This window comes from Patella vulgata, chromosome 7 (genome assembly GCF_932274485.2).
Source record: "Patella vulgata chromosome 7, xgPatVulg1.2, whole genome shotgun sequence".
NCBI lineage: Eukaryota > Metazoa > Mollusca > Gastropoda > Patellidae > Patella > Patella vulgata.
In genome coordinates this window covers 60,837,602-60,849,939 of record NC_065885.2, presented here as the reverse complement: position 1 = coordinate 60,849,939, position 12,338 = coordinate 60,837,602, and the positions used below count along the sequence as shown (strand labels likewise).

The 12,338-nt window shown below is 35.8% G+C and overlaps 2 long non-coding RNA genes across 4 annotated transcripts; both read left to right on the top strand.

Moving 5' to 3' along the window:
- Positions 1–1,245: 1,245 nt before the first annotated feature.
- On the top strand, positions 1,246–5,040 carry LOC130013626 (uncharacterized). The gene is made up of 4 exons (XR_008788827.1): positions 1,246–1,552; positions 2,596–2,751; positions 3,368–3,437; positions 4,147–5,040. It is a non-coding gene; the product is annotated as an uncharacterized LOC130013626 (long non-coding RNA).
- Positions 5,041–7,436: 2,396 nt separating this feature from the next.
- Positions 7,437–11,639, top strand: LOC126827618 (uncharacterized). 3 transcript variants are annotated; one of them, XR_008788837.1, is made up of 4 exons: positions 7,438–7,699; positions 8,836–9,072; positions 9,733–9,802; positions 10,733–11,639. It is a non-coding gene; the product is annotated as an uncharacterized LOC126827618 (long non-coding RNA). The 3 variants fall into 3 exon arrangements; XR_008788836.1 differs by having other exon boundaries at positions 8,833–9,072; XR_008788835.1 differs by having other exon boundaries at positions 7,437–9,072.
- Positions 11,640–12,338: the final 699 nt, after the last annotated feature.

Genomic DNA, 12,338 nt, shown 5'->3' with positions numbered 1-12,338 from the left:
CCATATACACTGAAGGCTTTATCACCAAAAGATTTTAATTTAGTTGAAGGTACAACAAGTGATAGATTATTCTGTGAACGGAGTGGTCGGTTTGGTACATAAGGCTGCATAAGATCTGTGATATAGGATGGAGCTGAATCATGCTGAGACTTGTAGACCAGTGTTAAGATTTTAAAGTTTATACGAGCCTCTATTGGTAACCAGTGAAGCGATTTAAGGACAGATGTTATATGTTGACGTTTTGCTGTTCTTGTGATGATTCTGGCACAGTTGTTCTGAATTATTTGAAGTCGCTTTAATAAATGTTGAGATATTCCAGCCAAGGCACTATTACAATAGTCCAATCTTGAAAAAATTAGAGACCGCACCAAAAGATGACCATATGTTTGGAGCAATATATCCCGGTTGGAGCTGACGTGCCATTAAACAGCATTTTATTCATTCTTACAAACATATATTGAACCTAAGAGACTACGAAATGTCAGAGATATACTAGTATTAATAATATTTATTCAAAAAGGCAATTTCCCTGGGATTTACTTTGTCATCTAAAAACGTGAAATAAATATTGATATATGGGTCGTAGGACGTTGTATAAGAGAAAAATAACTGGGGTAATTTATTGTACCCGTCATTTTGAAATAGTGTGATTTTTTTTTTCTTTTTGATTTTATTACCGTTTCTTATATGCATTTGGTTGTTAATATGCTGTTACTGTATCTATTTTGTGGGTAGTATAATTTGTTTCTGCTTATCTTAATCAATGCGCGCCCGTTTGTATACTCTCCAATTCCAATAGTAATTCTGTTCGGTTGATTTTCTTTTCAGTCACCATGAACTGTGATAGTTCAAGTAAGTACATTTTGTTACAGAATCTTTACAATTCAATATTCGACAATAATACACAGACTACATTATGATGACTATCACTGTACAACATTAAACATACTATTGATATTGAACTGTGTTGATATTCTTATATTTAGGTGTTATTGTATTGGTACGATTCACTCCATGTTTTAAAATATAGAATTGATGCGGTATGGTACAATAACACACTAAAAATGAAACTATAAATCAGGCCGCAGTTTATCTTTGTTTACTTATAACTTTTTATTTCAAATTATTCACATTTACCGCTTTTTACAGAGATATCCAGTTTACGTGACTATTTTATTTTTTAAAGATATGTCATATGTAGTGCCGTTTTGTAGTGGACTGGGAATTAGCGGAAGTACTGTTTATTTATCTGGAATAGATAACGGCACAAATGGTATCGAATGTAATTGTTCCATTACTGTAACGATATCTAAGCAGGATCCTGTAAAACTTGAAATAAAGAATGTAACTGCTACATCCAACCTGTGTGACTATTCATTACATTCTGTATATGGAAATAATAATACAAGACTCTATTCGTGTGGTGAATATGCACAGTTACCTAAAAAGAGTTTTTATTTGAAACCTATGGAAACTGTGACACTGCATATGGAGAAAGGAACTTATAATGGTGTTGGATTTCCCTTTTGTCTTCAACTACTTACTGGAAAAGGTAATTATTATTTAATTAAATCATTAGTTGTATATGTGTCAGAATCCTGAATGTAAACGTTTCCCTATAGAGAAAAAGGAGTTTAACGTACACTCGACACAGGTCAGGTCATATCGGGACTAACATATGGTTCAATTTTATTTAAATAATTCGCTTGTGCGTAGGGGGTCTTTAGCAATGGGAGGAGACCGGAGGGCCCGGGGAAAATCCCTGAGGATGGACAGGCGACGCCTCCAAAAATGTTAACCTGATCTGCACTAGCGATAATAAAATTAATGACAAGTCTACTGAACTCCGAATAGGTTGCATATTGCACTATTCATTGTGATGAAGTGTGTTTGTTGTTCCGTATTCGTTTAACACGTATTCGTTTAGTAGAGACGTCCGTCCGACTGGTAGAGGCCGAGGGTATCTCCGTATCCACCCCCGATTCCATTTCCTGTCAAAGGAAAGATTAAACCTATTATATAGTCGATTACAAGTAGACTCTAAAAGTATGCTATGGCGTATACACCAGAATAAAAGGTTAATGGGTCACTAATTAAATGAGATGGTGTGTAGGATAATATTGTGCCGAAAATATGGTAGTCTTAACGAAATAAATTAAACGATATCATTGAAATATATTTATTCACCTGATTAAAAACAAATATCACCTAGAGAGTAAATAACATCAAAATAAGTTCCGTATGTATATAAATAGTTCAAATGGAAAAGTTTAGAACTTCACCATATAACTCGGGTTGGGCGAATAAATGATGCTGTGACAAGCAACGGTAATAATTACGTGAACTCTGGTTATTTGTTATAAATTCGAACAAATGAAATACAATGGGATATAACGTCCTACTGTTCTGTTCCGACTGGGCTAATGAAATTCGATCAATCCGCAAGATTTATTGAATTAAGGAAAACACATGGTTTGATTATCAGCTTTTCCATAGCTAGATAATTATGGCGAAAGATCATCATTTTAAAATTATAAATAACGAATATTTCTAGACTATCTGGAATTTTGTCTTTAATCAACTAATATTTTGTAGGGTCTCAAATAAAACTACAATGTAGATCCAACTCAACAACAACCACAACATCGCCAGCACCTTCAACACACAAAAGTTCGACAAACACAAACATCAGTATTGTTATTCATTCAACAACTACACCACAACAACCAAATAATGATAATTCTGATCGCAGTACGTATAATAATGGCCATTTGTAACTTTCTACTGAAAATCTAAATAATACCCCAAAAATGTAACAGTGAATTCTAAAACAGTAGAATGGAACATGATTTGCATTATGCAAGAAGTGTCTGAGGTTAAATTGTGTATTTTCTAAACCCATGAAAATATGCAATCGGGAAATCAATTAGAACATATATAGTAAATGCTAAAAATAGTATTAAAATATAAAAGTTGGTGTGAATAACCTCTATACGAATTTTTACCCAAGAGAGATAAGAAATAAGACTGTGGACCAACTAGGTTCATTCATGCGCGTTGACCGCGAATGTGAAGATGTTATATACAACAAGGTTAATGGACTAAGGCGTCACAAATGGGTATTGCACGTAAAGCATCCCATGCAAATAAATAGGCGAAAACCTTGATTCCTCCTAATCAGAATCACTGGTGACGGCGAGGGTAATGTACCAAGTCTCTTAGTGAGAACAGGTGCACTTTCAGAGGATGTTCCCATAAAGTATTCACGGTGTGTAGATCTATCCTATTGTTTTGTACAAATGTATTATATTTTCAGTGTTTGGTATATTAATTAGATCTATCCTATTAGTTTGTATTCTATTTACAGTGATTGGTATAATAATTGGATCTATAGTTGGTGTTCTGGTTGTGATTGCGTTAGTTATTACAATTGTCTGGTCAGTATATAAACGGATTTATACCAATTTACTTTAATGTTATTCGTTCTCATTTTATAGAGCGTCTAAACATTGATGTGATCCAAAAAAGTGCTATTACATTTATTAAACCTTTTAAAATAACAATTCAGAGATTTCAATGTATTTCAAAACTGAGCAATACACATTTCTAAACTTTCTGTTGTGATATGTGGTTGTTTCAAATTGATTAACAGTAAAATATGTCAACGAAGAAAGTTATACCCATAATTTTCGTCATAAATCGAATGATAACGTCATTGACGCACCGAATGTAATTATGAGTAGGCGCGTGAAATGGTTTTAGCAATTCTGAAGCCACGTTTATTGGGAGGGGGGTGGGGCGGGGCTCTCAATAAAAAGTAGACAACCCCGGGGATAACTACATATGAATATAGTATTCTCATTTCACAGACTGAACTTTCAGATTATGACTGGTTTCCGTTTATAGTTATCAACTCAATTTTCATTGTTATGCATTGTATCGTAAATAGGGATTTTACCTGTTCACCGATCTTCCGTTCATTTATAACGAATAAGATGTCATACAGCGTGTTCACTCCTGCTGGATTGGAATGCATCAGTCGCTTATTGTAAACACATTTTATACTTAAACATTATCGGGGCAATATATAGCAGGAACAATCCGCTTACTTTAGTAACACAGCTTTGTTGATTTGTTTTAATTTAGCTTGGTAAAAAGACGAAAGAAAAAGCCTTCATATGAGACGCCGTTGGAACCACAAGATAGGCCACATAATCATGTAAATGAAGCCATAACACCAAACAACAACGCGAACGGTCACAAAAACCAATACACGCAAGTCGGCAGTCAGGGAATGATCTATTTAGAAAACGATCTTTATAATAGTATGGATGACGACGTGCCGGTTGGGCCAAAAGGAGGTAACCACGCAGGCATGATGTATCTTGAAAATGATCTTTATATATCAAGCAATGAAACTGATAACGTTCATCAAGGTGCAGATAACTCAGTTCCTCATCAACCTGTTGAATATGCTGTGGTTAATAAACCCCCCAAGAAAAGTAATTCTAGTGATGGCGCATCAACGGGTCAAACTGTTGGACCGCATGGTGACGTATACACGCTTGTACAAAAGAAATAGTTATAAAACATCAAATAACCTAGAAAAGAAAAATGATAGATGGTTTATGTTCAAACCAATTGCATTTTCAGTTAATTATGTCTTATTTAATTATTATTATATGCATGTACATACATATAAATTCAAAATTACTTCTTCTAAGTGGTAACTTGCAATCAGGTCCAGTCAGGATAGTTTTGTATAAATGAAAAATCTTCGGAGCTGGATTCTGATAGCAAATCAGTCTACAACCGGGGAGTAACATAGGCCAGGTGGCGTTAATCTACCACTTCCGGTTTCGGAATTATGACCCCCGAGCGAAGCCGGGTATCCTGCTAGTTATTAATATTGTCAATACCTGTAAATATGTGGTCGTTAAAACGCATCTTGTATTTACAGAGTTTTGTTATTAATAGTGTCAATACGTATAACATGGAAATAAAGGATCACTGAAGTCGCCTTAATCTTTATCCAATATATTAACCCTTTCATAGACAACAGCTTAATGTGAATATACATTATTTCATATTTATTCCTCAAACAGTGACAATTGAGCAGTAAAATTCAAAGTTGCGGATAATAATGATGTTCTGAGTTAAACTTAAGCGTATGTTTTTATTGCAGGAAACGTGTCCATTTATACAGAGGGCGACCACGACTTATTGCTTAACTGCTATTTTGATTCAGTCGTTTAAACTAACGGCGAACACGAACACGGTCGAATGTTGGTTAATTCGCGCGGAGAAAAGCTCTGGGAATTTCCGCTGGTTTCGCAGATTACAATTGTAATTGCATACTGCTAACTGGACTGTCGATTTAAAAGAACTGTTTTATTGATTAGGAGATCCTCTACCCGTCAGAATTCAGATACTGGGCTTAATGTGATATAGGTTTACGTGGTATACATCCACCTGACATTTTTTTATGAAATGAAATGAAATGGGGTTTAACGTCCTACTGTTCTGCTCCTATACTGGGCTAATGAAGACGGGCATACGCCATACAGTGTGCTATGAGGGAAATTTTGCCCGGGCAGCGGCGCTACGGTCTACTCTTATATCAAATTCCAACTGCCAAGGGATCTTTTACGTGCACGCCAATAAGTAACAGGGGACCTCGGTTTTTCGTCCCATCCGAACGACTAGACAGCTGTCCTTGTCAGGCCCTCCGTCCTGCATCACTGACAAGGGGAAACCACGCCGGAAAATCTGGATGAACTTTCTCGGCCAATGCAGGGATCAAACACTTGATCTCCAGGCTAGCGAGCCAGCGTCTTACCCACTTAGCCACGTGTTCGTCCGACATTGTTTATAGTTTAGTATTTACAACTTTATAGCATTAGGGCCTATATAATGCGCGGTCAAACAGCTATGGAACAATGTATTAGCTGTACACATCTACCTGACATTTACAACAATAAGGGGCCATTGAACAAGCAGCCTCGCCCTATTTGTTTATTATAAATATACCTGTAACAAGGAATTATTATTTTTATTGTATTGATATAAAGCTCAACGTATAGGTATTAAATGCAAGAAATGTCATATAGTAATGGTTATGTTATTTCACTACTAGTTTCATCTCGCAGACTTTTTACGGGTGCATTATGGCCAGGTCGCTCACCGTGGTATTTAGTTTCATCGCAACCATTATGATGTTACATATTGGCGCTGTGAGTAAGTACAGATTATTAATAGTTATATGGTTTATAAACAGTATTTTCTTCATACATGGCCTATTTAACAGCTCCCTTAAAATACTAGTGGATGTTTATATCTGATATTTAATTGTAAAATGTTAACCGTATGATATGAATTGACGTACTAACAGGTATGAATAACACTTGATGCATTATGTAAGAATTAAATAACAAGCCGACACTGCTCGCTCTAATGGCTTTAAAATAGATAATGAAAAAGGGTGGTACAGGGTGAATAAACGTGTAATTTATAACTTGTATAACATTTGAGACCAAAAGAAAGACCTGCAACAGACAGATTAAGCTCTTACATAATAATTCAACTTTAATAAAGAAAACTTTTATCACATAGATTTTGTATATCATATTGTCATTTGAAGTGGTTGGAATTATATTTGGCATATCGTACTCATAACTAATCCACACTGGTCAAGTAATGGTGCTTTTTCTTTTTATGTTGCAGTCGGCATGAACTGCGATACGTCAAGTAACAGTAAGTAAATCTAACTTAGACATTTGCGACATTACACAAAATAAATTCCAGCGACCATTGATGTACACAAATAAAACTGATCTTACCATTGCATTTTTAACGACTGATTTAATTCAGACACATTTTAAAAAATTCATACTGCAGTACTTTGCAAATATGGAATGGAAGTCGATGCGGAACATTAATTCAAAGTCCGCCGTCGGAAGGCTAGACTTTACGTAATAAATCCAACGACATTTTGCCTTCGTGTTCTATTAAGCTGTTAATTATTGGTTTCATTTTAGACATTTCTTTAATATATATATCTTCTTTATATATTAATTTGGCCTGGAGAGAGGCTTATAGACAAATGAAATGAGGTTTGGCCTGGAGAGAGGCTTATAGACAAATGAAATGAGGTTTGGCCTGGAGAGAGGCTTATAGGCAAATGAAATGAGGTTTAACGTCCTACTGTTCTTCGTCGACTGGGCTATTAAAGACGGGGTGGGGCTTAGGCAAATCAATTATGTTTCTTTTTCAAAATAATCTTTATATCATCATTATCTTAGTTTCAGTAATTGCGTGACTAATTAATTTTATTTTAAAGATGTGTCACCTGTAGTGCCGTTTTGTAGTGGGCTGTCAACACGCGGAAGGGCTGTTTATTTGTCTGGAATAGATAAGGGAACAAATGGTATCGGATGTAATTGTTCCATTAGAGTAGCTTCATTTTATCAGGATCCTGTGAAAATTGAAATAAAGAATGTAACCACTACCTCCAGCTTATGTGACTATTCCTTACATTCTGATTATAAGAATACAAGTAGTTTACTGTATTCGTGTGGTGTAAATTTAAATAATACAATTTTTAATTTGACCGCTATGGAAACTGTGAGACTGCATATGGAGACAGGAGCTAATAATGCTGTCGGATTTCCGTTTTGTCTTGAACTATCTAGTCAGCGAGGTAAATATGTTTCACTCTTATTTAATAAAATCATTAATTGTATATGATGCGTAAACCTTTGTCCAGTTATTTTTTATCACAACGACCCATGAGACGTAAGACGTAAACCTGATCTGGAATAGGCGGTAAGACAGATAAATGCCATAAATGTTTCCCTGGTACGATTTGAAATAAAATATATATTTGACCATTGTTAATGTTATATTTTCAATTTTGTGTCTCCTTTGTAGGACAAGCACATCACCGTACCCACCCAACTTCTGTTTCCATCCAAAAACAAGAACTATTAAAACAAGGGCGAGATTAGACTGAAATGAAATGAAATGGGGTTTAACGTCCTGCTGTTCTACTCCTAACATGAGCTAATGAAGACGGGCATACGCCATACAGTGTGCTATGAGGGAAATTTTGCCCGGGCAGCAGCGCTACGGCCTACTCTTATATCGAATTCCAACTGCCAAGGGATCTTTTACGTGCACGCCAATGTGTACACCGGACCTCGGTTTTTCGTCCCATCCGAACGACTAGACAGCTGTCCTTGTCAGGTCCTCCGTCCTGCATGACTGACAAGGGGAACCCACGCCGGAAAATCGGGATGAACTTTCTCGGCCAATGCAGGGATCGAACACCCGACCTCCAGGCTAGCGAGCCACCGTCTTACCCACTTAGCGACGTGATCACCGAGATTAGACTAGGCTCACCACACGTTAGTTGAATCCAGTTAACTCGGGTCTGTTCGTTGCTGTGGCGTCCACAGCAGATTGTAATATCAAGTGATTCCAAAAATATATATTTACATATAGTTTGAATAGCACATTGTCATAATGTATTTTTTAGGAATTCAATCTCTGCCAGTTAAAGGGGAGCATAATTAGATTGGTTATGGGTATTTTACGTAAAAAATAGGCACATATTTAACTTTTCTGATCCGAAATGTTGGCTATTTACCCCAGACTGTGTTTCGTGGGCTTTAAATCAATGAATTACAGTAGAATATGTACGAGCAGCCACTCCTATTCAGCGACATCTCCTTGTAAGTGGTTACGAGAAATTCCCCCGTATCTCTTTAATCAACGGTCACTCCTCTAACGCGGCCAGCGGTCACTATTTTACTAATAAATGTAATATTTTAGCAGGTTCGAGTATTAAGCTATACTGTACATCCAATAAGTCAACAACAACCACAGCGTCACCTATACAATTAACGTACATGAAATCGACAAACACTTTAATGTCGACGATTTCTAACAACAATAACACACCAACTTCCAGTACTGGCGGAAATGATGGTACGAGCTATCCAACGTTTACATCTAACACCAGTAGTGGCATTCCTTCAACAACTAAATCAAACAATGGTGATTCTAATCTGTGTAAGTCCTGATTTCTTTATACAATTATACAGACAAGTTGTTGTTCTTTGTTTTTACAGACAAGTTGTCGTTCTTTGTTTTTAAAGAAGTGCATGCAATGAATGGCGTGTTAGACAATTCCCTTTTTTTTCAAAATAACATATTGCTGTAATGATTTAAAATGAAACCTGGAAAATATGTAATCGGGAAATAAATTAGAAAATATATTAATTACATAAATTAAAAACAAAAGTTTTTGTAAAATACCCTCTAAATTAAAGTTTGTCTGACTTTGATAATCTTAAGTCAAGAGTCTAGACCAATATGGTTCATCTTGGCTGTCCAAGAAGACCCGGATATTGAACAAACAAGGTTATCTCTTGTATGAATAGCTAGTGTATGTAAAAGATTCCATGGAAAAGGAGTACATGTATTTGAAAACTACTGTCAGGACATAATGCCCCCCCCCTCCCCATCGCATATATTGATGGTATGTTAGTCTCAACATGACATAATTAAAGTATCGACGAGATCTCTAACACTACTCTATTTCAGGTTCTAGGACTAGGGACAGATGCTTAATGGGGACAGGTGTCTAGAAGGTTGCTTAGAGGAGATTCACTTAATATTTATATCATTCTTGGTGTGTAATTTCTTATAATCTGATCTCTGTATTTACAGTAATTGGTATAATAATTGGATCTATCCTAGCGGTTCTGATCGTGGTAACGTTAGTTATTACAATTGTTTGGTCAGTATACAAAACATTTAAATCTTATGTTAATGTTATTAATCAATAGATAGAATATCGAACTGTTGTTCAGTGATGATATTGCGTTTTGCAAAACGTACAGCAATTAACCGTCAGGAACAACTTCAACAAATAGGCGCCTGTAACATGGAAAATCTCTTTCATAAACAACATTAACCTGTGACTAAGTATTATGTCTGGACCCATTGTTGTAGCCCGGGAAATTTCTTTCATAAATAAATTAAAGCTGTGACTAAATATTATGTCTGTAGTCTATTACGTGGTCGTTCGTAAGCGCAATTATCAAAATCAGGGGCAAATAACTCAGCTGATAGCTATTTTATATAGGAATGTAGTGCGAGTTATAAATAGACAATTTTTCCCTTAATTTTTTTCTCCCCTCTTCCTGCATTTTTGGGTTGACTTTTTGGTCTAGAATAGGAGAAAAGGGATCAAATTTGCAATTTTATAGCAGTTTTGGGTAATACTGATGATATTACAGCGGAGGGATAGGGGGTGTAAAATGTCTTTCTGCCGAGCAATCATTGTATCGGAAGTGAGATTTTCACCCCAGTCAACTTCAAATCCCCGTAGCAAAAAATCTAAACGGTCAACCCCCTACAAGTTTATGCTGAGGAGATTGCCAAATGTGGTCCCCATTGTGCCTATAAAGATTGGAACCAACGGAATGTTGAGCAAAAAGCTACAGCCTGTGATGTTACAGCCATTTAACATTGAAGTCAATGGGCAAATAATTACTAGTCTGAGTCCATATCAGTAGATATATACAAATTTAAGAAATACACTGACAACAACAGGTAGGATCAAAGTCTACTAGACTTCCCTCCATCTACCAGTCGTAATACTAACTAATTCTCGCTACTTTTCGCAATAGATACCTTATTAAATAATAATATTTGTTCGTTTTAGTTTGGTGAAAAGACGAAAGAAAGATGTCATATATGAAACGCCACGACAACCACAGCAGAGTTCACATATTTATATGGATTTACATTCTGAACCCGTTAACAGTAGAACGCAGCAAAACAACATTTATGTGAACAGCGTGGTGATTTAAAAACAAAACAAAACATGTATTGACTCTATAAAGTATCGTTGACTTTTAGTAGATGGGAATAATGGGGACTAACCGCAAAGGCATGATACACCAAAATAACCATCTTTCAAGAACGCGATGTCTTCAACGGGCAAATCTTACAAGTTTCGACAGCTTGTATCTACCTACTTGTTTGTAACAATGAAAACATAATTATAAACATTGCTAACATAACCTTGAATCTACTAATGTATTTGTAAGCTACTCACAGTATAATTTTCATATTAACGTGCATGTTTAATTGGTCGGATTTAAATGTAAACAAAACGAAAATTGTCGTTTCGCAAATAATTTCTAGAGTTACTATATTGAAACAACGTGAAGTCAGGCCACGATTAAGTAACTACTCAACCGCAGTGCCACATGTATGAATTGGTTCAGGTGACGAAAGTATTATAACCCTGTATAGATGAACTGTTATAGATGTGGTACACGCTAGTTTATACATACTACCTGTGTAATTGTTTTCAACTATATTCATAAATTCGTCTACACATTTGCGTGCACGTAAAAGATCCCTTGGAAATTGGAATTTGATATAAGAGTAGGCCGTAGTGTATGGCGTATGCCGGTCTTCATTAGCACTGTTCGGAGCAGAACAGTAGGACGTTAAACCCCATTTCATTCCATTTGTTCATAGACTAAAATGTGTTTCTTCTTTGTGTTATATCAATGATTTATTCTCGTTGTGTAGAGGTGTAAATGTTTTTAATTAAAATGTCTCTTCTTTTTTTTATTTCAATATTTTTTATAAATGCTTTGTTTGAACCCTATTGATTTATTGTCACTAGATATCTGGAGAAAGGCTTTCATTATGCCCAGATTTCAGTCTTGTTAGTGTCCAGACTAGTTTGCAATAACATGGTGTCGAGAACGGGACATCAAGTAATATCTTATTACTGCACAATGGCGTTAGCCAGAGTCTTCTTTCAATATATTGACGCAACGTCTTAATCACTATCCAGCATGTGCAATTCACGTCTAAATCTGGGAACTGAAAATTTCTTCAAGGAACTTAGGAAACAAGAATTGGCGACAGGTAGTCCGGTGTTTCATCTTTCTGAAAATTGTAAGCTATGCACAGAAGTTTGAATGTAATTCTACTTTGCACCTCAACTTTAAGACGTCTGACATTGTCAAGTTCTATAAAAACCCACAAATAATATTATACGCATGTTGTTGTGAGATTGGTTATAGTCTCTCATTTTGTTAGTTATTGGGTTATGAAACGAGGAAGTAGAAAACGCAAATTACTGTCTTTTCAGAGATAAAATCACCAGAACAATCACAATATGTTGACATATTACCAACTTAATATTGCGCTATCTGGTCGCGCTATTGACCCCTATACGCTTCCATAGTAACCTATTCTTTATGACTAACAGATTGTCTGCTTTATAAATGCATATTTTAGTAACA